This window comes from Camelus ferus, chromosome 16 (genome assembly GCF_009834535.1).
Source record: "Camelus ferus isolate YT-003-E chromosome 16, BCGSAC_Cfer_1.0, whole genome shotgun sequence".
NCBI classification, from domain to species: domain Eukaryota; kingdom Metazoa; phylum Chordata; class Mammalia; order Artiodactyla; family Camelidae; genus Camelus; species Camelus ferus.
Genome location: NC_045711.1, coordinates 768,797 through 792,740, shown reverse-complemented (window position 1 = coordinate 792,740; position 23,944 = coordinate 768,797). Strand labels below are relative to the sequence as shown.

The window sequence follows — 23,944 nt, the reverse complement described above, 5'->3', positions numbered from 1 at the left end:
CAGGCCAGAAGGGAGTGGCACAATATATTTAAAGTGATGAAAAGGAAAAATCTACAACCAAGAATACTCTATCCAGCAAGGCTTTCATTCAAATTTAATACAGAAATCAAAAGCTTCACAGATAAACAAAAGCCAAAAGAATTCAGCACCACCAAACCAGCCTTACAACAAATGTTAAAGGAACTTCTCAGTCATCAAACCATAAGAAAAGAGAACAAAAAGAAGAGAAAAAAAGACCTACAAAGGATCACTTTGAGGAGGGAGGGTATAGCTCAAGTGGTAGAGTGCATGCCTGGCATGCATAAGGTCCTGGGTTCAATCCCCAGTACCTCCTCCAAAAATAAATAAGTAAGTAAGTAAGTAAATAAATAAATAAATAAACAAACAAACCTAATTACTTCCGTCCCCCCACCAAAAAAAAGAAGTAAAAAGAAAAAAGATCACTTTGGCAATTTGGGGTCTTTTATGGTCTCACATAAATTTTGGAATTGTTTGTTGTAGTTCTGTGAAGAATATCATGAGTATTTTGACAGAGGTTGCACTGGATCTATAGATTGCTTTGGATAGTATGGCCATTTTGATAATGTTGATTCTTATACTCCAACAGTACAAGATATCTTTCCATTTCTTTGCATCACCTTCAATTTCCTTCATCAATGTTTTGCAGTTTTCAGAGTATACGTAATCTCTTTGGTTAAGTTTATTTGTAGGTCTTTTGTTGTTTTTGATGCAATGGAAATGTTTATGCTGGTTATAAAGTTTTGGTTTTTGAAGTAAAAAAGAAAAAAGGGAATGAAGGGCCACAAATGGCAAAGTATCCTTCTTTCTTATGGGTGAGTTGTATTCCATGACATATATATGCTGCATCTTCTTTATCCATTCATCTATTGATGTGCACTTATGATGCTTCCGTATCTTGGCAATTATAAATAATGTTGCCGTTAATAGCAGGCTGTATGTATCTTTTTTAATTAATTCTTATCTTCCGATTAGCTTTATTCCTTTGATAACTATGTAAGTTTAAAAAGGTAAAGCTCTAAATGTTCTGAGAAACAATGAACAGTAGTACTTGTATGTGAATTTTTAAAAAATACGTGCAGCGTATTTTGTGTATGTATTTATATGCAATATATTGTATATTGGCAGTCAAACTAACAATTCTACCTAATAAGACTGAAAAATGAAAAAAGTAAGATATTATTAAAATTTTTAAAATAAAAAAATTAAATTAGAAATTTTGTCTTTACACTATGCCATGGGCTAGGGGTAGGTAGTGCTAGCTGACTTCCTAATCCAAAATATTTTCAACCTAGATGTATTTCTTTTACCATGCTTCAAAAATGTAAGGAATATGGAGCAGACAAGCAAGAGGTCAGAGATCATATCTTACAAAAATTTTGCCAATATGCTCCTGAAAGGATATGCTTGGCAGAATTCTGGGCCACATTCCTAAAATAGCACTTAAGGAGGAAGTTCTGCCACGTGAAATATTTCACCTTGCTTACATCCTCTTCAAACACTTATTATGATCCAAGGGTTTCTTCAACATTTACCCCTAAACACATTGTTGCTTATGCTTACATACAGCAGCAGCAGCATAGGTCTCTGCAAGAATTCCCCACCATATGTAAACTGCTGCGCCTTGACACAATAGTCTATGGTTTTATATAAACTTCTCATCTGTTTTTTAGAAATAATTTGATAAAGACATGATGGGGGCAAATTTGTGAATTTCATCTTACAACAGAAAATCTGGGCCAGTTTTGGGCACAGAGTATGGTATGTCAGTCAGACCTGGCTTTGAATGCCAGTTCTCACTAGCTTTATCATCTTCAACAAGTTATTTCTTTTTCTTCTTTGAGTATCATTTTCTTCATCAGTAAAGTATGGTAAACCATGGTAGTGTTGCAGGACAGGTGAGAGATATTGCATACGCAAAATGTTGATAACCTCAGAGTACAATAAATGTCAATTATCCATTTTCTTCCTTACTGCTCATTAGACTATAGGCTATAAAAGGAATACAATGTTCTTTAGAATCTCAACCATAAGCCTTAACCTTTGCAAAACACTACCCACCCCTGAACATCACACCCAACTACTTGTTTTGGTGATGTTTATTGTACCAGTTTATTCTGTACTCCATACCCCTAGGCCATAAGAATGAGTGAATGAATACTTCACAAGCCAGGAGAATGAGATCTTGTGGAGGATTTTTCAAACTGGAATTAAAGAAAAGGAGCCCCAATCTATGCAGAAGTTGCCCACAGCCATAACACAAATCTCAAGGAGAAAGCAGTTATGTGAAAATGAAGCCAAAATGAAGTTAAATAAGCAAAAGCAGGCAACAATAAGAGAGGTCCTAACAGAATTCTAGTTTCTTACATCTGGTACCACTCCTGTCCCCTTCCATAAACTTGGTTAAGAATCAAATTTCTTTTTTTGTCTAAACTTATTCTAGTTCAATTCCTGTTGCTTCCAACTAAGTGTACCTTTTTCCTCCATTCAAAGAGTCCTATTTTTAAGCTTATTTCCTAGTTGGTCTCTAGTCAAGTTTCCCCTCTAATACTTTATAGCAGTGGTTTTCAGCAGGGCTGACAGGGTATGATCACCTCAAAGGCAGATAAATGGGGGTGTCTATTTGCACTGCCACTAACTGAGGGGGCACTTTTTAAAAAGCATACAATATTTCTATAATCAGAAAATAAAGCTATTTCCAAGGCAGGAAGAGCACTGAGTTTATTTTCACCCTATGCATTCTTTTCCTTCTCAACTTCCCCATTTTCTGTATCAATCATGTAGGTTCAAGGCTTATCATCTTTGATCACTCCTTTCATTTACTGCCTGGCCATTCAATGTAAAAATCCATCTATTCATCCATCCTTGACATTTCTTCCTTCCAAAATGTCTCTAGTTGTCCATCTCCTTTCAGCATTCCTGTCAAGATCATCAGTCTAGGTTTAATCTGAAAATACAATTAAAACTGTCCTAACCATTTTCCACCCTACTGAAGGCTGTCTTCTGTATTAACTGTAAGGATGTTTTTTGAGGATGTTACATTGTTATATTCAAACAGTACCTTCCTTATGACAGAAAGTATTCAGGAGACATCATTTTCTGATCTCAGTAATACATAGGCTTCTTCAGACTCTGATTTATTATTTTTATCTTACCTATACCATGAATTGTGTAACTGATCAAATCAGCATTTACACTTAGGCTGTGAGGAACTTACACCAGCCAATTTATACCAGCTATAAGTACACAGAAATATTTTGTATGTGTTTTTAGTAAAGCTAATTCTAATGAAGAGTTTATGCCTGTATCCACTTTTTTCCTTTCACTCTCACTTCTAATTGATGTCACCTTGCTTGAAGTTATTCAAAAATGTATTTAAGTATGTGCTAGGCACTGGGAATAGAGCAATGAACAAAATATAAGTCCCCTGCTCTCTTTGCTCTTGAGACAAAATGGTCTCACAGATCTTTCACTCTGGTGGGGAAAGATATACTACAGTATATCAAGTAGTGATACCTTCCATAAAGAAAAATAAAGCAAGATAAGAAGACAGAGAGAGGCATGGGGGTGGAGGTGGTAGCTTACATAATCTTCAACAGGCAGTGCATGCAGAAATTTAGATATTCCAAAAATCCCCATAATCCATCATAAACTACATTTTTAACAATAGTCTGACAACTCATCAAACCAAACTACTTTTTTTTTACATCAAACCAAACCTACTTTTTTTTAACATTTTTTATTGAGTTATAGTCATTTTACAATGTTGTATCAAATTCCAGTGTAGAGCACAATTTTTCAGTTATACATGAACATATATTCATTGTTTCTTTCTTTTTTTTGCTGTGAGCTACCACAGGATCTTGTATAACATTTCCCTGTGCTATACAGTATAATCTTGTTTATCTATTCTACATTTTGAAATCCCCGTCTGTCCCTTCCCACCCCCCCACCCTCTTGGCAACCACAAGTTTGTATTCTATGTCTATGAGTCTGTTTCTGTTTTGTATTTATGTTTTGTTTTGTTTTAGATTCCACGTATGAGCGATCTCATATGGTATTTTTTTCTCTTTCTGGCTTAGTTCATTTAGAATGACATTCTCCAGGAACATCCATGTTGCTGCAAATGGTGTTATGTTGTCAGTATTTATGGCTGAATAGTATTCCATTGTACAAATATACCACATCTTCTTTATCCAGTCATCTGTTGATGGACATTTAGGCTGTTTCCATGTCTTGGCTATTGTAAATAGTGCTGCTATGAACATTGGGGTGCAGCTATCATTTTGAAGTAGGGTTCCTTCTGGATATATGCCCAGGAGTAGGATTCCTGGGTCATATGGTAAGTCTATTCCTAGTCTTTTGAGGAATCTCCATACTGTTTTCCACAGTGGCTGCACCAAACTGCATTTCCACCAGCCGTGTAGGAGGGTTCCCTAAACCTACTTTTTTTTTAACAAAACAATACTCCGACAACTCATGGAACCAAAAAACATTTATGCAACACTTCATCTCATCATTTTCCCTACTCACCTTTCTAGATGATGGTGATAGCTGCACAACATGAATGTGCTTAATGCCACTAAACCATATACTTCAAAACGGTCAAAATTGTAAATTTTATGTTTTATATATATTTCATTGCAATTTTTAAAAAGCCTTTCTGATCCTCTAATTCTCCATGGCATATAACCAAATTTCCCTGAATCACTGACACTAATATAATCTGGGCTTGTGATTTACACTCCCCACTTCACTTCAGACTTTCCTCCTTCAGGCTTTGGTGACTCTCCTTTTATTCCTAGTTTTCTCCTCCCTCTCTGAACACCACTTCTCAGTGTTTTAAAGGCTTGTTTTCTTCCATCTGCCCTCCAAACACAGCCTTCCAAGAATAACCCATCATTTGCCCTCTTCTGCTTGCTCAACAATCTTCTCTAGGCACTTGCATACACACCAAAGGCTTCAAAATACTATCTTCTCTAGGGAATCACTTTCAAATTTACCTCTCACAAGCTTCAGAATCCATTTCCCAACAGTGGATATCTTACCAGGACCTCAACCCAAACTCATCCCAAACATGTTCATCCACTTGGCTTTATTTCACTAATCTCCCCTCAGTCATCTAACCTTGAAACCTGGTGATTATTACCTATAGGCTAGCCCTCTTCCTCACCCCTTCCTTAACCTCCTACTAGCCTACTAACTGATGATGCCCCTACTTCCAGTGTCTTCCCTAACAACTAGACCAACAAACTGACACCAGATTAATCTTTCTTAGAATTAATTTTAGTCACGAACCCAACACTCACTATCCTCTATGATCTGATTTCAAAAGAAACTTTTCCATCTTTATCTCTTAACTATACCTCCTCCCCACCTCTGATTACACACACAGTCATACTCAGATTACAACCACTGAACTCCTCCTAAACCATATCCCCTCCCTCTTTTTATTCATGCCAATCCCCTATCCTTAAACAGTAATTCACATTTCAACTAGCCCCTTATCTTTGCTTGTTGAAAGCCTACAAAATCTTAACGGGCTGGTTCAAATGCCAGAACCTCCTATAAACTTTCCCAAATCAGGAATGTAAATTAACCTTCTCATCTGTGTTCCCTGGCATTTTATTTTAGTGAATTTGTTACCTTCTGGCTGTATGAATTAATTTGTTTGTCCTTATAACTCAACTATATTGTAAGATGCCTAAAGGGCACCCTTTATTTGGGGGAACAAAAATCCAAAAACTCACCTGACTGTTACAATATAGTTACCATAAGTATAAACCCTTTACTTTTAAATAAGAACCATGGTAAACATATTTTATTTGTTGACTTCCAGAATATTTATTAAGTACGTACCCATTATAGTTTGCCAAAATGACATTTAAATCTAGGCATTTCAACTGTATGCACAATCACACTTGACTGTAATTACGTAAAGAAGTTGGGATTTTGACAGTAGTGATTACGAAGAACCAGATTAACTTACTCTGGTTTCAAAGTAGCTTCAATTCTTATTACATTATGACTCAGCTTTAAGAGGCACTGTTTTCTAGCTACATTACTCTTAATCTCATTCCCTCTTAACCTGGGCAAAACAGACCACAAATTTAGTCACTAACTGGTCTCTAGAGCAAAGTATTTTCAGACTTAGGCACTCACAGGGTCCCTGCTCTAGCTACACCACCTGGCTCTAGGAAATCCTGTCCTCCTGTGTCCCCAGGGCTCCAATCACCCTAGCTAATAACACATCCTCGATGTACTATTATTCCTCGTGAACCCCGAGAAACATGGTTCTGTTTTCTGACTTCGGCTGACAGAATCACTTGATTATCCATGCTCTAGTTCAGTGGTTTTAAAACTTCACACAATTATTTCTTCATCTGGGTAGTAGGTACACCTTGCTTTATAACAATACTTTAAACTGCATGCTTTATATTGCATGCATCACACACACTACTCTGTAGATGTGATTATAGAGCATAAGAGTAAAAAAGACAAACACGGGAAACTGAGAATTTTAAAATTTCAAAAAGAGAAACTTTTAAACTGAATTTTTCTTCATACAATCTTAAAAAAGAACAAAGTTGGAAGACTCACATTTTCTGATTTCCAAACTTAACTAAAAAGCTACGATTATCAAAACAGTGAAGTACTGACATAAAAACACACAAAGACCAACAGAATAGAATAAAAGCCCAGAAATACACCCTTGCATACATCATCAATTTTCCCCAAGGATGTCAAGATTATTCAATGGGGAAAGGACAGTCTTTTCAACAAATAGTGCTGGGAAAACTGGATAACCACATGCAAAAGAATAAAGTTGGACTCTTCCCATACATCAGATGCAAAAATTAACTAAAAATGAAATCAAAGACCTTCACATTAAGAGCTAAAATTCTAAAATTCTTAGAAAAAAACATAGGGGGAAATCTTCATGTTAGATTTGGCAACAATTACTTGTATATGGTACCAAATGCATACGCAACATAATATAAATTCAACTTCCTCAAAATTAAAAACTTGAGCATCAAAAGCAATCCACAGAATGGGAAAAATCTGCAAATCACATATCTGATACTGGATTAACATTCAGAATATACAAAACTCATATAACAACAACAAAATAGTAGGCAAGGATTTGAATGAATTTTCTAAAGAAGATATACAGATGGCCAATAAGAACATGAAAATGATCAATATCACTATTCATTAGAAAAAGGCAAATCAAAACTACAAGATACCACTTCATAAACTTCACTTCATTAGGTTGACTCTTACATTTTTAAAAATCAAAACAAAATAACAAGCCCTGTGCACTGCTGGTGAGAATGTTAAATGTGCAGTCGCTATAGAAGATAGTATAGCAGTTTCTCAAAAAAATTTAAAATGGAATTACCACGTAATCCAGTAACTCCACTTATGGGTATATACCCAAAAGAATTTAAAAGCAGACACTCAAACAGATACTTGCACCCCCACATCACAGCAGCATTATATGCAACAGCCAAACAATGGGAAAACAACCCACCTATTTCCTGGCAGATGAATGGATAAACATGTAGTATATACATACAATGGACTATTACTTGGCTTTAAAAAAAAAAAAGAAATCCTGATACATGCTACCATATGGATGAAATTTTAAAACAGTATTATGGTAATGAAAGAAGCCAGACACAAAGGGACAACTATTGTGATTCTTACATGAAGATCTAGAGTAGTCAAATTCAGAGACAGAAAGTAGAATGGTGGTTACTAGGGGCTGGAGGAAGGTAGAAATGGGTTAAATTACTTAGTGGGTTCAGTTTTTCAGCTTGAGATGATGAAAAAGTTTTAGAAATAGTGGTGATGGTTGCAAAACAATATGAATGTACTTAATGCCACTGAACTATATACTTAAAAATGGTTAAAGTGATCAATTTTATGTGTGTTTTATCACAATAGAAAAAAGTCCAATATACATATTAGATAAATGTGGAGCACTTCAAATGGAAGCCAAAGGTCTTCGTACCTCTTGTTTTACGGATCCTGAGGTATAGATTGAGGACATCATTGCTCTTAATCACTCTCAAAGCTCTGCTGTGGCCCATATCCAAGGAAGGCACCATTAATAACCAATCACAGAACTCAAAATTTCTCAAGGTAGTACTCAGGAGCCACTCCAGTCAAACACATGATGAGACATTTGCTACCATTTTCTTAATATTAGTGCCCTTTGAAACAAATCTGCCCTTCTCTTCCTATGTGGGAACTCATTCTCAAGGCCTTGTTTTCTGTGGAGCTTCTCCTAGATGAAAGGCCCATTTTGGTCTGTGTGAGATTCAAATAAGTCAAAACCCTCATTCTCATTGTTGACAACATAAATATTAAGAAAAACTCCAAATGGATCACTAAACAGACTTTCTAGGTTTGTGAGGGATATCAAATCCCACCAAGCTGCAAGTCATCATTCTTATGGGGTAGGAACTCAAAGCCTGGATGAAAAAAATAATGGCTAGTCCTGTTCTCCAGCTGAGAACCAGAACATGATGATGAACTAGTCTTGATTTAAAATCAAAAATCAAAAAAGCTACAATACTTTTCACAAATTAACATTAAGTAAATGCACAAGCTGCAATTTTGTTCTTCAATACTAACATGCTAAAAATACTGACATGGTTTTTTGCAAAAGCACTTTGTTCCTTATGCGTAACAAAAAGCTCTAATGGGCATAATAAATGCCAAGTAAATTAACAAATATATTAGCTAACAAGGGATATAGTAAAACTTAAGATTCTGGTCTGAATTCACTGCCTTGTACCCAGACTACTAGAGAGAGGGGGGAAGGATGTGAAACAAAAGGATGCTGTCACACTTGCTTCCTTGATTCCAGTTTCATTCCTTTGCATCAGTGCCTACCCTTCCTCCTGCTACACAACCACTTATCTCCTTGAGGTAAAGAATCCATGAGACAACTCTGAAACCATTTATATATTTACTCAAGTGTGTAAGGGAAACCTAAGCACCTACACAAAAAATTGGAATTTAACTAAACTTTTTTAAAAAAAGGAGTCTAAATGAAAAACTATGTGACTCCCACTTGGTGGGCTCTTGTGCCACATTAAAAATGACAATAATGACAACAGTGTAGCAAAATGAAAGCTGTTTATATTACTCAGTAGAGTAGCACATATGTGATTACAAAATATATGAACAAGTGCATATTTAAAAGGTTAGAGGAAAAAGAATACACTAAAACATAAATAACTGTGTTTAGGTGAAATGAGAGATTTCTTTTCTCTCTCTGCAATTAATCAACTGCCCATAAACAGGAATTTATTTCTGTAGTGCAAAATTTTTAATATATTGAAAATTTTTATAATGGTTAAGGATTTCAACAACCCCAGAAAACAGATCCTGTCAAAATAATATTGATCTATCTCTTACAGCCAATTCATAAACCAATCTCTCTCTTCCCAATATAACTTTTACTATAAGCCTGGTCCATTGCCATTTAGGCTTTTTGTAAGATTTTTTAAAAATATTTTAATAATATGTTGCTACTTATAAGTAGCTTAAAATGTCAGTAAAGTTCTCTTACTCTAAAATTAAGTTAATTTTTCCCCAAAAGGGACTAAATTATCACCAGTTCTTAATGGAATTATGCCAAATAGTGACAAATTCCCTGGTGACATTCATGACTCACTAAAAGAAAGCTTGAGTATCATGCATGCCCTGTGGGTGGAAAGACTAGTTTAGCCAGATTACCCTGGTACGGAGTTACCAGTACTAGTAACACCTCATATACCTGAAAACCTATATACATTATACTGTCATGGAAATGTCTAACAATTTAACACTTCTAAAGCACAAGGCAATTGATCATATTTAGAAGTAGCAACAATCCAAAATCTAAACTATCATGATAGATTTTTCTCAATACAAGCCTAAGGTCAACTCAGTAAAAGGGTATAGCTCAGTGGCAGAATACGTGCTTAGTTAGCATGCACGAGGCCCTGGGTTCAATCCCCAGTACTTCCTCTGAAAATAAGCAAATCTAATTACCTCCCCCCACCAAAAAAAAAAATAATAATTAAAAAATAAAACTAATTACCCTCCCCCCCAAAAGTTTCTCTCCTCACCATCCATTTCAAAGCTATCTTCAAATTTTCCATAGTCTTATCTGATCTTAGGAGTAGGAAATATTCTAAATGTTAAAGGAAAGGAAGAAAACACAGGAAAGCCTAATTAACTGGACAACTAAAGAAAATATTCCATGTCAAAATCACTACAAAAAATTAAAATACAAACAACTACTCTTACAAACCTTTAAGATCACACACACACACTTTCAAAACTGTCAAGAAGTGTTAGCTTTCTTGGGAAGTTTTTAAGTAACATTATTTTTTTATCTAGCAGAGTCAAACATTTTTAGAAGTCCCTGATATGTATTAAGAACATAGTAAAAAATACAATTTTAATACAATGATAGTGGGACTATAATCTTCCTAGAAGGTACTTGGTGATATTAAGAAACTCAAAAAAGGTACAACTTTCAGTTATAAGATATATAAGTACTGGGCATGTAATGAACAGCATCAGGACTGTAGCTAACACTGCTGTGTGGCATACCTGAAAGCTGCTAAGAGAATAGATCTTAAAGTTCTCACCACAAGGAAAAAAAATTTTTTTTCTCTTTTTGGAATAACTATATAATGTTAACTATTTTTATTGTAGTAATCATTCCACAATACATGTAAATCAAGTCATTATGCTGTACACCTTAAACTTACAGTGCTGTGTATTATCTCAATAAAACTGAGAGGGGAAAAAAACCTCAAAAAATGTTTATCTTCTTTGATTCAGCAGTGACCACTCCTAGATATTTATCCTATGAGAAATAATAAAAGAGTATGTGTAAATATGTTTCATAAGGAAAATCCACAGAAGCATTATCTATAATTTAAATAATTTTACTTTTCAAATTAGTTTTAAAATAAAATTAAAATTTAATTTTAAATCAACTTATAATATAAAAACCTAAAAGTCAAATTTGGGGGAATTATGCGCTATTAGCATATGAAAGAATGCTACTAATCTATTTTAAATACTTTGGAAGCCTAATGACATGGGGAAATAGCTACAATTTGTTTTTAGAAGATAAAATACTATAAATATATCTAACTCTTAAAAACACACACACAACACAGATATTTTAAAAAATGAAACACAAAAAATTTGGCCTAAACCTCTATCTTCCAGTTCAAGGTGCCAGTATGAGGACATGTGTTTATCTCTTCTCCTTCCTAATAACTTAAACTTTTCTAAATAAATTTTAAAATAACCTTTTAATTAAAAACACTTTTTAAAAAAGATTAGGTAGAGGGAGGAGGATATAGCTCAAGTAGGAGAGCACTTGCCTAGCATGTGCAAGGTCCTGGGTTCAATCACCAGTATGTCCTCTGAAAATAAACAAATAAACAAATCTAATTATCTCCCCCTACCAAAAAAAAAAAAAACACTAGGTAGGTTACCCACGGTCTGAAAAGATGAAAACCGGATGAAAGAATGTGAACTGATTAAGCACAGCGGAGGGAGAAGAACAGATACTCACAGAGGGGGTGCAGCGAAGGAGGAAGGCTAATCTTCTGGGCAGAACCCCAGAGAGGCGCCAGTTCAGTGACCGTCGTACGAGGAAGGTCAGTAGTGAGAAGTGGGACTGAAAACATCTGTCATAGCAAGAAGTCAACAGAGAATGTCTAAAGTTGATAAACCAAAAAATAAACACTATAAGCATATTATTTAGAACATGGAGTTAAGCCCCAGGGTATCTGAAGCAGCTGCTTCTGGGGAGTGGGGCTCTTCATTACTAGGCCTCTTGTATCACCAGTATTTGATTACTTGATTGTTTTTTTAAGCTAAGAGTGTATATAATATTGATTTTAAGTTTTAATTGTTTTCCATTTTACACTTTATTCATTCTCCTTTAATGCACAGCACCCTACGTCCTACTTACTTCCCACCAAGGCAGAAGCTGAATCTCACTTAGCAGTATTTTTCAACTACAAGTTGTGCAGTCATGAAATAGATCTAGTGGGACATATATAGCATTTCCTTTTCCTAATACAAAGGAAAAATAAAATAGAGATTTTTTGGTGAAGCTTTCACTTCAGTTATAAATGTTTACTTAAATGTATATGCTGGGGTACTATATAAAATCTCTTCCTCATTTTGTCTGTTCTCAGAATGATCCTGTCAAACTGTGAATTCAGATCATGTCACTACTCCAATGGCTTTGAGTTCTCCCTCAGAGTAAAGAATGGCCTGCATAATGGCCTAAAAGGTCCCTCAGAATTAACCAGCATCTCTTCAACCTTCTACTTACTACCTCGCTCACATGGCTGCAGCTAACTGCTCACCCTCATCTCCCTCCAACATTCAAGTCTGTCCCTACGTCAGGGCCTCTATGTTTGCTGTACCCTCTGCATGACCCCTTTCCTCATCTAACTCAATTATTCAAACGTCATCCTATTTTAACTTATAACCCCCACTCTCTTACACTGTACTCCTTATTTTATCCCCTTATACTTTACTCTTTACTCTTACATACTCCCAATTTTATTCTGTTTTACTTCCCTCACAGCATACAACTTTTCTATGATTTTGTTTATCTCCCCCACCCCCACTAGAATGCATGGATTTTTGTTTGTTTACTGATGTGGCCCCGCACCTGCTACAGTCCCTGGCATATAACAGGCCCTCTATTAAGTATCTGTGGAATTAACATATTAGGCAAAACATATATTCATCTTAGGAAGATGCTACATTATTGGCAATCAAGTGCAAAAGTTTGGAACATTTAAGAAATTCTGGTAATTTTCATTGTAAGGATAAGCTATGACTTGGACTCTGGAGTAGTAAATTCAAGTTATTCACAATACTGAGTATGCTGCTGGCATACTGGGCCATTCTGAATGTGCTAGTCTACTGAAATAATTAAAATAACGTTTGTTAACATCAACAGTAACATTAAAAATGCTGGTTTCTCCACAACCTTAAAAAAAAAAAACCCAAGGGAGAACCTATTCCCTAAACGGCTAAGATAATTTAACATGCAGAAGTCTTGTACCTTTTTTAATAAGTCACAGTGAAAGTCTCATGCTCAGTTACCACCAAGTGCACACACTGACAATTTTCACTATTTCCTTTAACCCCAAATGGAGACCCAAGGGCATACTGTTGATCACTTTCATTTCCTCAGAATAAAACAAAGAGCAAATTAGCATTTCCTAGAATTTCACACAGCAGGTCGTTTACTGTGTTACACAGGGATGACAAGAGCCTCAATCATGACTTCAATGAATTTTTTTTCTAGTCTACATTACAACTCACAGGATAAAAACAAAAATCGTCAACAGATTTTCAGTGATTAATCAGAAAAATCCTCAAACACTTCTCCCTCATACACACAAAAGCACACATGGCAGAACAGATTTCTAGTGTGTACAAAAGCAGCTTATCCAACTGTAAAAAGAAATGTCTTCAGGCCTGCAAGTGAGTAACAGTTTTTCCATATTTCATGCCATTAATAAAGCACATTTAACAGCATGACTTGATAAAACAATTTCACTAATCACTTGTTTTGGGTTCTTAGAGAATAAATTTTGATATTAGCTGCTGTGCAACTGGTTTTACTCATCTTCTCAAAACCAATGTGCTTTTACCTGTTTTTACCACAAGAAGTAAAGACTTTTTTAAAGACGGAAATAAATGAGACAAGTTGGAAGGGTGGCTCACAGACATAAATTGAATGAATTACTAAAGGCACTGGCACAATGAAAACTCTATCGTATAAAGGATGCAGTAGACCCGATTATTGATGAAAACAAATTTATGAAATGAAAGATAATCTCAAGAAAACCTAGAACACTGCAGAAGAGAACAAAGGAAGTATTTAGAAAAATAATATAATGAAAGACAGGAAATGAACATGAACAATAATAAAACTGATGTCCCTTGAGGAAAGAAAAATAAAAATGAAAGCATATTACAAGATATATAAGAAAATATTCCTGAATTGCAGATTGAATGGCTTACCATGTAACAGGAAAATGTAATAGAGAATCACACCAAGAGCGAGATATATCCCGATGAAGTTACTAAACTTCAAGGATAGAGAAAGAATTCTACCAATACCCAGGCAGAAGTAGGTCACCTACAAAGGGAAAAAAAAGTCAGGCTGGCCCTAGACTTCTCTAGAGAAACCCCAGATGCCAGAAAATAATGGAATAATGTCTACTGGATATTAAGGGGACAGTAACATAGCTCAAAAATTCTGTAACGTCCAAATATGACTTCATTTGTGAAAGCCATTGACATTTTGAAACATACAAGAACCCTGAGAATAAAGCATGTGAACAATCACTCCTCAGACAGAAAAATCTATTTGATAAACAAAAATATATTAAAGCTACAGCTTTATAACAACAGCTACAGAACTATATACTACGATATTCTAAGATCCACTTTTTTTGTTTTAGTGTATCTAAAATCAGCATGCATATTACAATCAATGGTATGTCAGTTTCTTTGACAGAGGTTAACCATGTTAGTGGTTGTCAAAATAACAAGGCATCTTAAAATCAATGGTACCTTAGACATAATGAAATATAGTCCATAACTTCCAAAATGAGAGAAGGGAGAGAAAATAAAGACAATGAACCATGTAGTTTAAGGAATAAAAAAGAAACTCAAACAAAAAGATAGGCAATGAAAAGAACAGTATTACAGAAGCAAAACCAAACATACAACATTAATACAAATGATTAAAAGCATCTCAGATTGGGTCCAAAAAGACTAACCTTACTTTATCCAACTATATGGGGTCTACATTATACAAACCTAAAACAAACTCTTTGAGAGGTTAACAGTAAAAGGTGAGACATAAGTATATCAGGGAAGTTGAATTCAAAGTAGAAAAACATTAAAGGTGGCCAAAAAGGATCACTTTTTAGAATGCTCAAAATTATAATCTATAAAGAATATATGATGCATATAAAACTATATAAAACAAAACCTTCAAAATATATATACATATATTTGGAGTCCAAACTTTAAAGAAATACAAGAAAACTGGGCAGAAATAAAAGTAGGAGGCAATTACCATTTCAAGTCCATAGAGATCAAACAGATTAAGTGATAAAATGGCTGAACATATTATGGGATGAGATCAAATCCCTATGGAACAGTTATAAAAGCTGATCATCTATTTAGGCCATCATACCTCAAAATTTTAAAAAGTAGAAATAACAGAGATCATGAGAGGGTATAGCTCAGGTGGTAGAGTGCATGCTTAGCATGCCCAAGGTTCTGGGTTCAATCCCCAGTACCTCCTCTAAAAATAAATGAATAAACCTAGTTACCGCCTCCTTCAAAAAATATAAATTAAAAAATTTAAAGAAATAACAGAGACAACAATCTGAAAATGAAGCAAGCCACTCTCCTTAGTGGAAGAGACTTGACCATTTATGTACTCTCTCTCTCCCTAAACTACTCCATTCAAAGATGGAAATCAAAATTAATACAAAAAAACAAAATTAATTTATCTAGTAAATAACAATTATAAAAACTACCTATATATAAAAAAAGCCTTTGATACATAAATACTCATATATTCAGAGGAAGACCCACAGCCTAAATGCTATCAACTGATCAAGAATTAAAAATATTAAGCATTTAAGGTTAGGAAATAAACTTTTTAAAAATCAGAAAAAAGGAATTTAAGAAATTCATATGTTACTCAATTAGAAAAACAAAGCTAGTAGATTTAATTATAAAACCTAGAAGCTGCATTTTGAAGGGAAGAAAAAAACCCTAACAGATAAACCATTAGCTGGACTAAAAAATAATAATAATTATTATTATATCAAATTAGGACTAAAAAAGAAGGAATAAGATGATAAAAAGGAAGCCAAAAAAAAAGTATGAAATAAGCCAGATTTTACTCTTGGAAAGATAATATTATAAAGATGTCAAATCACTCTTTATCAATCGATAAATTCAATGCAATGCACTCAATCAAAACTGCAGGGTTTGAGGGGTAGGATGAAGGATAGTGATTAAGTGAAACTTGACAAGATGATTGTAGTGCATACAATCCTAGAGCAAACAGGTGTCAGTAGTTATTTACTTAATACTAAAACACCAGCATTAATACTTGCATTTTAATTGAAGTGCTCAGAATTTTTAACCAGTAAAATTTGTTTAAAAAAATTCATCCCAATGCAAAAATGTGTTAATTGTGAAACACCAAGACAATGGAAACTTATTAAAATAAATATTAAACATACAATCCAGTATCAATTAACTGATAAAATTAAAATAAGCTATTCAAAAATAAAACACTGCATTAAAAATTTACTTAAAACACACAAAGGAGAATATTTTAAGTTTGATCTAAAAAAAATACAGCTACTATACCACTTGAATTGTAAGTATTTAGGGACAAATTTTTCTAGCTACTAAAACTATTCTAACTACATCTTTGAATAATCCCCTCTCTTACTCAGAAAGGCTGAGAGCTGCAGCCTTTCTGACTCTTTAGAGTCAGATCACATCTCTGTTGAAAATCCTTCCTGGCTCTTCATCTCACTTAGACATCTTCTCCCTATAGCTGTCTGATCCCATCTCCCTTCTCTTCCTACTTCTCACCTTAAGCTTCCCTCATTGAAACATCCCATTCTGTTAGGTTCCAGAAAGAGGTAACATGCAAAACAGAAAGAGAGATGGATACGTACATACATACATACAATTTTCCTAGAACTGCCAGACAAAATGTATAATAGGGTCTTCAAAATGCTCAAAGCATTAATAGAAATGCTCACACAAAGAGCACAATAAAATTTCAGAACATCAAATTCTAATAGTTTCCAGGCAGAAAAACAGTTGACTTTGTTTTAATCAAAACTTCAAAACTGGTACTGGACTTGTCAAGTGAGATGAGACAAAGGCAGCTGTTTGTTACAAGCCCTTTAACAATTAATTTTTCAAAATTCTATTTGCTTATAATTGATAAAAAATAAGATGACATATAAATTAAAAACTTCTAAAATTACAATAACTTGGTATAATCTGGACCCTGGAGATCTAGAGAACAGAACAGTGTCCAGAAATGAACCAAAATACACACGGAAATTTGGTATATAATCAATCTGATAGCATTTCAAATCAAGAGGAAGGAAAATGGATTAGCCAAAAATGGTGTTAGGACAACTGATTCATTAGAGAAAACAAATTCAATCTGCACCTAATTCCTTACAATAAAAAAGTCAAAATGGATGAAAAAATTTAATGTAGAAAACAAAACCACAGAAGTACAGAAAGAATATATGGGAGGATGGGGTGAGGAACATTTTTTAAAATCCTGATTTAGATAAAGTCTTAAATCAGATAAAGAACCTAGAAGCCACAAATAAAAACTTTAAATACAACACAAAAATTTTTAATTTCTGAAAGATTTAAGAGGGAGAAGAGGAATCCATAAGACAAACTCAGGGGCAAACATTTGCACACATGACAGAGTTGATCCCTAAATGAATAAAGGGCACTGACAAATCAGTGAGAGACTGGATCCAACAAGTCCACAATGGTGTAAATACAAATATCCAATAAATACATGAACAACTATTTAACCTATTTTTAAAATTGCAAATATATCACTTATATCTTAAGATCGGAAAGTAATTTCAATTTTAACCAGAATTCAGAGATATGGGCCAACAAGCAGCAGATGGAAATGTCAACTGATTTTTAATTTTTACAGAAAGCAATTTGGCATTATTAAACTTTATTTTTTACCTTTATTTAAATTCCATTTTTAGGAATTTCTACAGAAAAACTGAAAAAACTGACACCGCTGAGAAAACGATCACTTAATTTCTCATAATGCATCACACTTCTAAAGTTTGTAAAAATTTCTAATCCATTACATTCACACATAGTACTCACAAATACTTTCACAGTATTAGCTCCTCTTAAAAATATCTGCTCCTCTTTTAGAGTTTACTATTTGTTGTACTTGCTGGAATTATTTCTCCAATTTTATCTTCTAAGACCTCTTTTCCTTCCTTACAGAATTCTGTTTCTGTTTATAAACTTAATCTTCATTAACTTTTTTTTAAATGCTTTCTTCTTGTCTGAGATATACTTCCTCCTAGTTGTATTCTATCTCTAACGACTTCTTTCATATGAGGAAGCATTATTTTACTTATCTGATAAAACGTGACTGTCCATATTTAAGAGTGGAGGACTAAAATGAACGGTGTGGGGTAGGGGCTGAAAACTAAGTACATGGGTAGGAAGTCAGGATTGATAGATTCATTCCCTACTTACAGTGATGGTCTAGCTTGTGTGGGTGATAAAGAGTATCTCAATGTAGCTTTAATTTATGCTTCTATGAGTCAAGTCTAGCATCCTCAATATTTTTCAAAGCCATCTGTAATTTTCCACAAGTAGACTGTCCATGACCCTGTCTTTTTCTCTACTGGGTCCTTGTGCTCATTTATTTTTAAGAAATTTATTTTAAGAGGGAGGGTATAGCTGAGTGGTAAAGCACACACCTAGCATGCACAAGGTCCTGGGTTCAATCCCCAGTACTTCCATCAAAATAAATAAATACCTAATTACCTCCCCCAAAACAACAAAACAAAAAAAATTTCTTTTAAGAAATTTTACTTCAAGAAAACTTGACTTTCTGTCTTGTTACAATTTTTAACAGAATTAATTTTAGTTTTAAAAACTAAGAACAGCAAATTGTTCACCGTATTTCTCTGCTTACAGCTTTTCCCTCTTCATTTCCATATTCCTATGCTTTTCAAGCATATTCTCTTCTATAGTTAAAAAAATATTTTTTATATGGTTGGTTATCATAGTTTATTTCTGCTTCACCTTCTCACCCTTTCCCATTTCCTATGCACCTCACCCAAAAACTTCCAAACGATTCTCACTGGGGGATAAAACGAAAGGAAAGTAAGAAAAAACAAAATCCCGCTCGGACACATTTATTTGTATTTGATTTAACCTGAACTATTTGTACCGCTATTCTTTCCTGCCTAATAGTGCGTGCTGCTACCTGAAATATCCTCATCAACATTTCTGCTTCCATTTTCAAGGACCATCCTTCAATGCTACTTCCTCCATGACACCCTTTTCACTGAAGATCGTCTCCTCCTCTTATAGAAACCTACAGCACCGTAACTTTTATTTTTCTTATGGTATATTACTTCCTTTAGATTGATATGCTTTTGCAGACTACAAGGTCCATATCTAAACATGTATTTTGTATCTCAAAATAGTGTTTTCCAATGTTGAACATTCAGTTATCAAATGATGAGTGCTTAAAAGCATAATTTTATATAATTCTTATATCTAACTTTATTTTTATAATTTTATATTTTATAGATATAAAAATAATTTAGGTCCAAAGGTATTTCAAATGGCAAATTTTAAATTCTTTTCAATTACCAGCCCTTGACTCGAATCAACTTCTCTTTTAACCTTCCTCTCTCTAGTTTCCAAGTTTTCCAGATCATTTAAAAGCCTACTAAAGGTTTTTACATCCTAGGTCTTGTCTTATCAAATCCATATACCTTATCTTATTACTTCTTATACAACAACCCAGTCAGAACCTAGGATTCTGTACTGCCAAGATCTGATTCTCCATCAGAGAAACCGTGCCTCTAACAGAAGCTCTGGGCTCTCTGATTAGACTTCTACGTATCTCTTTTTCACCTTTTATCCCCCATATCACCCTAAAATGACACTGATGTACTTACAGATTTTAAATAATCTCCATCTCATTTTCAAAGTACGAATATACCTAAGGCCAGGTTAAGAGCCTGAGTAGATTTCCCAAGCATCTCCAGGTTCCAACTCTCCCTCTAATATTCCTACATTAACCACTCCAGCTTTACAACTGGTCCTAAAACTGCAATCACAATTTATGTAAATATATAGGATTTCTCTGCTACTTCTAGCCAAAGTGTAAAAAGAAGTCTATTTTCTATCAGACAATGTTACAATTTTGCTTAAGGGACTTTTACTCACATATTAAGAAAATGGACCACCTTCAAAACCATAACAAAATTACAATGTTTCTGATTAGAAATATGAAAATCTTGTGTTTCTGGGATGTGCTTTAAGTTGATAGTCTGTGTGAGTAGCACCTCTCTAGTGGCCAGCATCTTTGTGAAGAAATGATGGCATAACCAGAAATTACAGACTGATCCATCTGGCTCAAGTGAAAAGCCAGTATTTTCACAGTATTACACATACTAGTGATTTAAGGAAACTGGTCATATAAATAACATTGTGACTTTATAAGCAAATACTAAAACACTAACAATTTCACATACTAAATTGTTTACATTTACCTCTACAAGTGATAATGACAACAGTGAACACTTATTAGGTGCTATATTCTATAACCATCCCTTTGCAACCTATTTAATACTCACAAAGATCCTCTTAGCACTAAAATTTTCCACACTGTACACAGATCCACCCTCTTCCCTGAATCTCTGCCCATCAATTTATTATTCCACCCTCTCATGTTATCTAGATGAGCTAGCTAGCTGCCATGTTCCTAGCTACAGCTTCCAAACTGGGCAGTAATTAGATCCCATCTAATTTCCCCCACTCAAAGACATTGCTCCAGAAATTCCTACCCTCTCGTGTGTCATCAACATCCCTCTCTACTGAATTCAATCCCATCAACAAACATGCTATCATTTTCCAACCTTTACAAACACAAAAATGAAGCCTACACTCGCTCCAGTTACTGTCCTCTGCTCCCCCATTTTAAGAGCACAACTTTTAGGACCCATCTACATTCCCCGTCTCCAATTCCTCTTCCGTTCACTCAGGCTCACACCAACCTGGCTTTTGCCCCCACCACTGGCACCGAAAAGTGTCCTTTTCAAAGTCTCCACTCACCTCTAGTGTCATGTATCAGTCCTTATCTTACCCGACCTCTTATTTGACACAGCTGATCTCCCTCCCTCCCTCCTTGAAATTTCTTCACTTGGCTTACAGGTTACCACAACTCTAGTTTTCCACTTACCTCCGTGACCAACCCCTTCATACTCCTTCCCTAGTTTCTGATAATTTCTCTGACTTCTTAATGCTGATGTGTCCCAAAACTTGGTCCTTAATCCTCTTCTCTTACTGATTCCATCTGACCTCATGGTTTATTTAAGACCTATACACTAACAATTTCCAAGTTTATGTCTCTAACCCACACCTCTTCACTGAATTCCTGATTGTACATGATAAACTGCCTGTATGACTTCTCTACTTGAATGTCTAACAGGCTGTTCAAAATTAGCATATTCAAAACTGAGCCCCTAGTAATCTCTCTGCCTTGTCCTGCAGTCTTTTTTACCTCGGTTAATGTCAACTCCATCTTTGCAACTGCTCAGGCCAAAAGCCTTGAAGGCATGCTGGATACATCACTCCCCAAAAAATCTGGTTCATCAGTGAATACTGACCACTCCATTCCGAAAATATACACAAAAATTCGGGGGGAAGGTATAGCTCAAGTGGTAGAGTGCATGCTTAGCATGCACAAGGTCCTCGGTTCAATCCCCAGTACCTCCTCCAAAAAATAAATAACTAAACCTAATTACCTTCCCTCCAAAAAAGAAAATTCAACCATTTATCATCTCCACTGTCAACACCCTGGTCCAGGACAATGTTCTCTCTATTCTGACTTACTGTTCTAGTCTCATAATCAGTTTATTTGCTTCTGCCCTTGTCTCCCTACAGTCTGTATACTCAGCACAAGCCAAGCATGATCTTTTTAAAATGTAAATCAAATTATGTCAACTCCTGTGCTGAAAACCTTCGAATAGTATGTCTCAGCATAGAAGCCAAAGTTCTTACCTATCAAGACCACACTACCACCCCTGTACCTTGCTGCTCCTCTGACAAACCAGGCCTTCTCTCCTCCCACCTCAGAGTCTTTGTGCTTGTTATTCCTCACTGCCTGCGAAGCTTGGCTCCCAGACACCAATGCTCCACCTTCAAGTTTCCATCCCCTTTGCCCACTTTATTTTCTCTTCTGGGAACTTACCATTAACACACCACATCTTTAACTTAATTATCTAGTTTATTATCTGTCTTCCCATACTAAATGTAAAGTCTGTGCCAGCAAGATTTCTGTTATGTTCTTTAAAGTACAACAATGCTTAGAAAAGTAGGCACTCAGATATTCACTAAATGACTATATAATTTAGAGATTAAATTTGGTATGTCAGCACTTTAAGTTTAAAGTACTATATAAGATAATTTTTACATGCTCCTATCATTTAAAAGCTATAAAACTTTAAAATAAAGCCAAGCCCTATTTTCCTAGATAAGAGGGTGAGAAGATTTCACTATACTCTTCTTCAAAGCTTTTCAAGAAGGGGAAAAATATATATACTACTGGTAAATTTCTCTTCAGTTGCAACAGATATAAACTCTAGAGACTAAAGCTCCAGGGATGTCTCTGGAAAAAAAAAGTAACGACTACTAGCCAAAAGAAGAAACAGAGGCAAACAAATATGCTGGTGCTCTAGCAGCTTTCTAAAACAGCACTAAGTCCTTCATTTATTGAAGGCAGAGCCTCGGTTTTCCTCAAAAGTCAAGCAAGTTAATATGAGGAATAGTATAAAAAGAAAACAAGCAATATAGAGTAGCTAGTTACTGCTATTAGCCTGAGCACACAACACAGCAGTTTGTACTTCAAAGAATCTCCAAGCAAGAAGCCCAATCAATAACATGAAAAAAGATTTTCAAAACAGCTTGCCCTAGTACTGAGGCAAAAGTCAGAAGGAATGGATCTCAGTTACTTTAATCCTATTATTTAAAAAAAAAAATCCTTAGACCAAGCACATGAAAAATGAGGCATGAATTTGTTTCACAGATAATTCAAATTACAAATACTATCACCAAAAAGTTCTGATCTTAGTCTAAGAAGACAGCTCAAGAAAAAATTTAACAATAGAGACAACTCATTTGCCTCATCTATAAAAACCGAATTTTATGCAATTCGGGAAGACCAAAGCACCAGCATATATGACCCTTTTTAAACTTACCAATTTTCAGCAGAGAAGTAGAATGGTAAAATGATCTATCATGTCTAGGTTCAATTATTAACACATGGCCCGTCTTGTTTATCTATATCCTCACCCACATCCGCTCAACATAGATTTTAAATTCCAGATGTCATACTTTTGCTGTCAATATTTTAGTATAAAGTTCTAAAACATAAGCACAATATTATCACAGCGTAAGAAAAATGAACAATTTGTTAGTATCAGATATCCAGTGCTCATATTTTCATTTTTTCTCCATAAAGACTGTTTTACAGTTAGTTGGTTAGAATCAGGATCCATCCAAATAAGAACTTCACGTTGCATTTGGTTAATATATCTCTTCTAATTTATAGGTTTCCTGAGCCTTTTTTCTCTTCTTGTCACTTATTTGTTGAAAAAAACAAGAGAGTTGTCCTTTAGAATTTCCTTCTAGATTTTACTGTTTGTATCCTCGTGGGGTGTCTTCAAACATGTTCTTCTATACCATATATTTCCTATTAATTGGTAGGTCTAGAGGCTTAATCAGATACAGATGTGAATTTTTTGCAATAAAACTTCACAGATGGTGCCACCACTCCATCACATCAGGAGGCACACGTCTACTTTGTCCCTATTTTTATGATCTGTGGATTCGGGTTTTCACTTATTGGCTTCAGTAGTTGCTGATCATTGCCTAGGTCTATCTCATTATAGGCTGCAAAATGGTGGTATTCTAATTCTTTCATTTCTTCATTTATTAACTGAAATACTATATAATGAAAAACTTCTCTTTATTAACTGTTTGTTTAATCCAGGGGAGTCTTAAC

At 34.8% G+C, this 23,944-nt stretch overlaps 1 protein-coding gene and 1 long non-coding RNA gene across 2 annotated transcripts in view; both read right to left on the bottom strand.

Annotated features, from left to right (window-relative positions):
* The window catches only part of UBE2G1 (ubiquitin conjugating enzyme E2 G1), an 81,002-nt gene that overhangs the window by 35,312 nt on the left and 21,746 nt on the right, over positions 1 to 23,944 (bottom strand). The window lies entirely within an intron of this gene.
* On the bottom strand, positions 492 to 22,316 carry LOC116669157. Its single transcript, XR_004326521.1, has 3 exons — positions 21,943 to 22,316; positions 11,618 to 11,732; positions 492 to 503 (listed from the first exon to the last, which is right to left on the bottom strand). It is a non-coding gene; the product is annotated as an uncharacterized LOC116669157 (long non-coding RNA).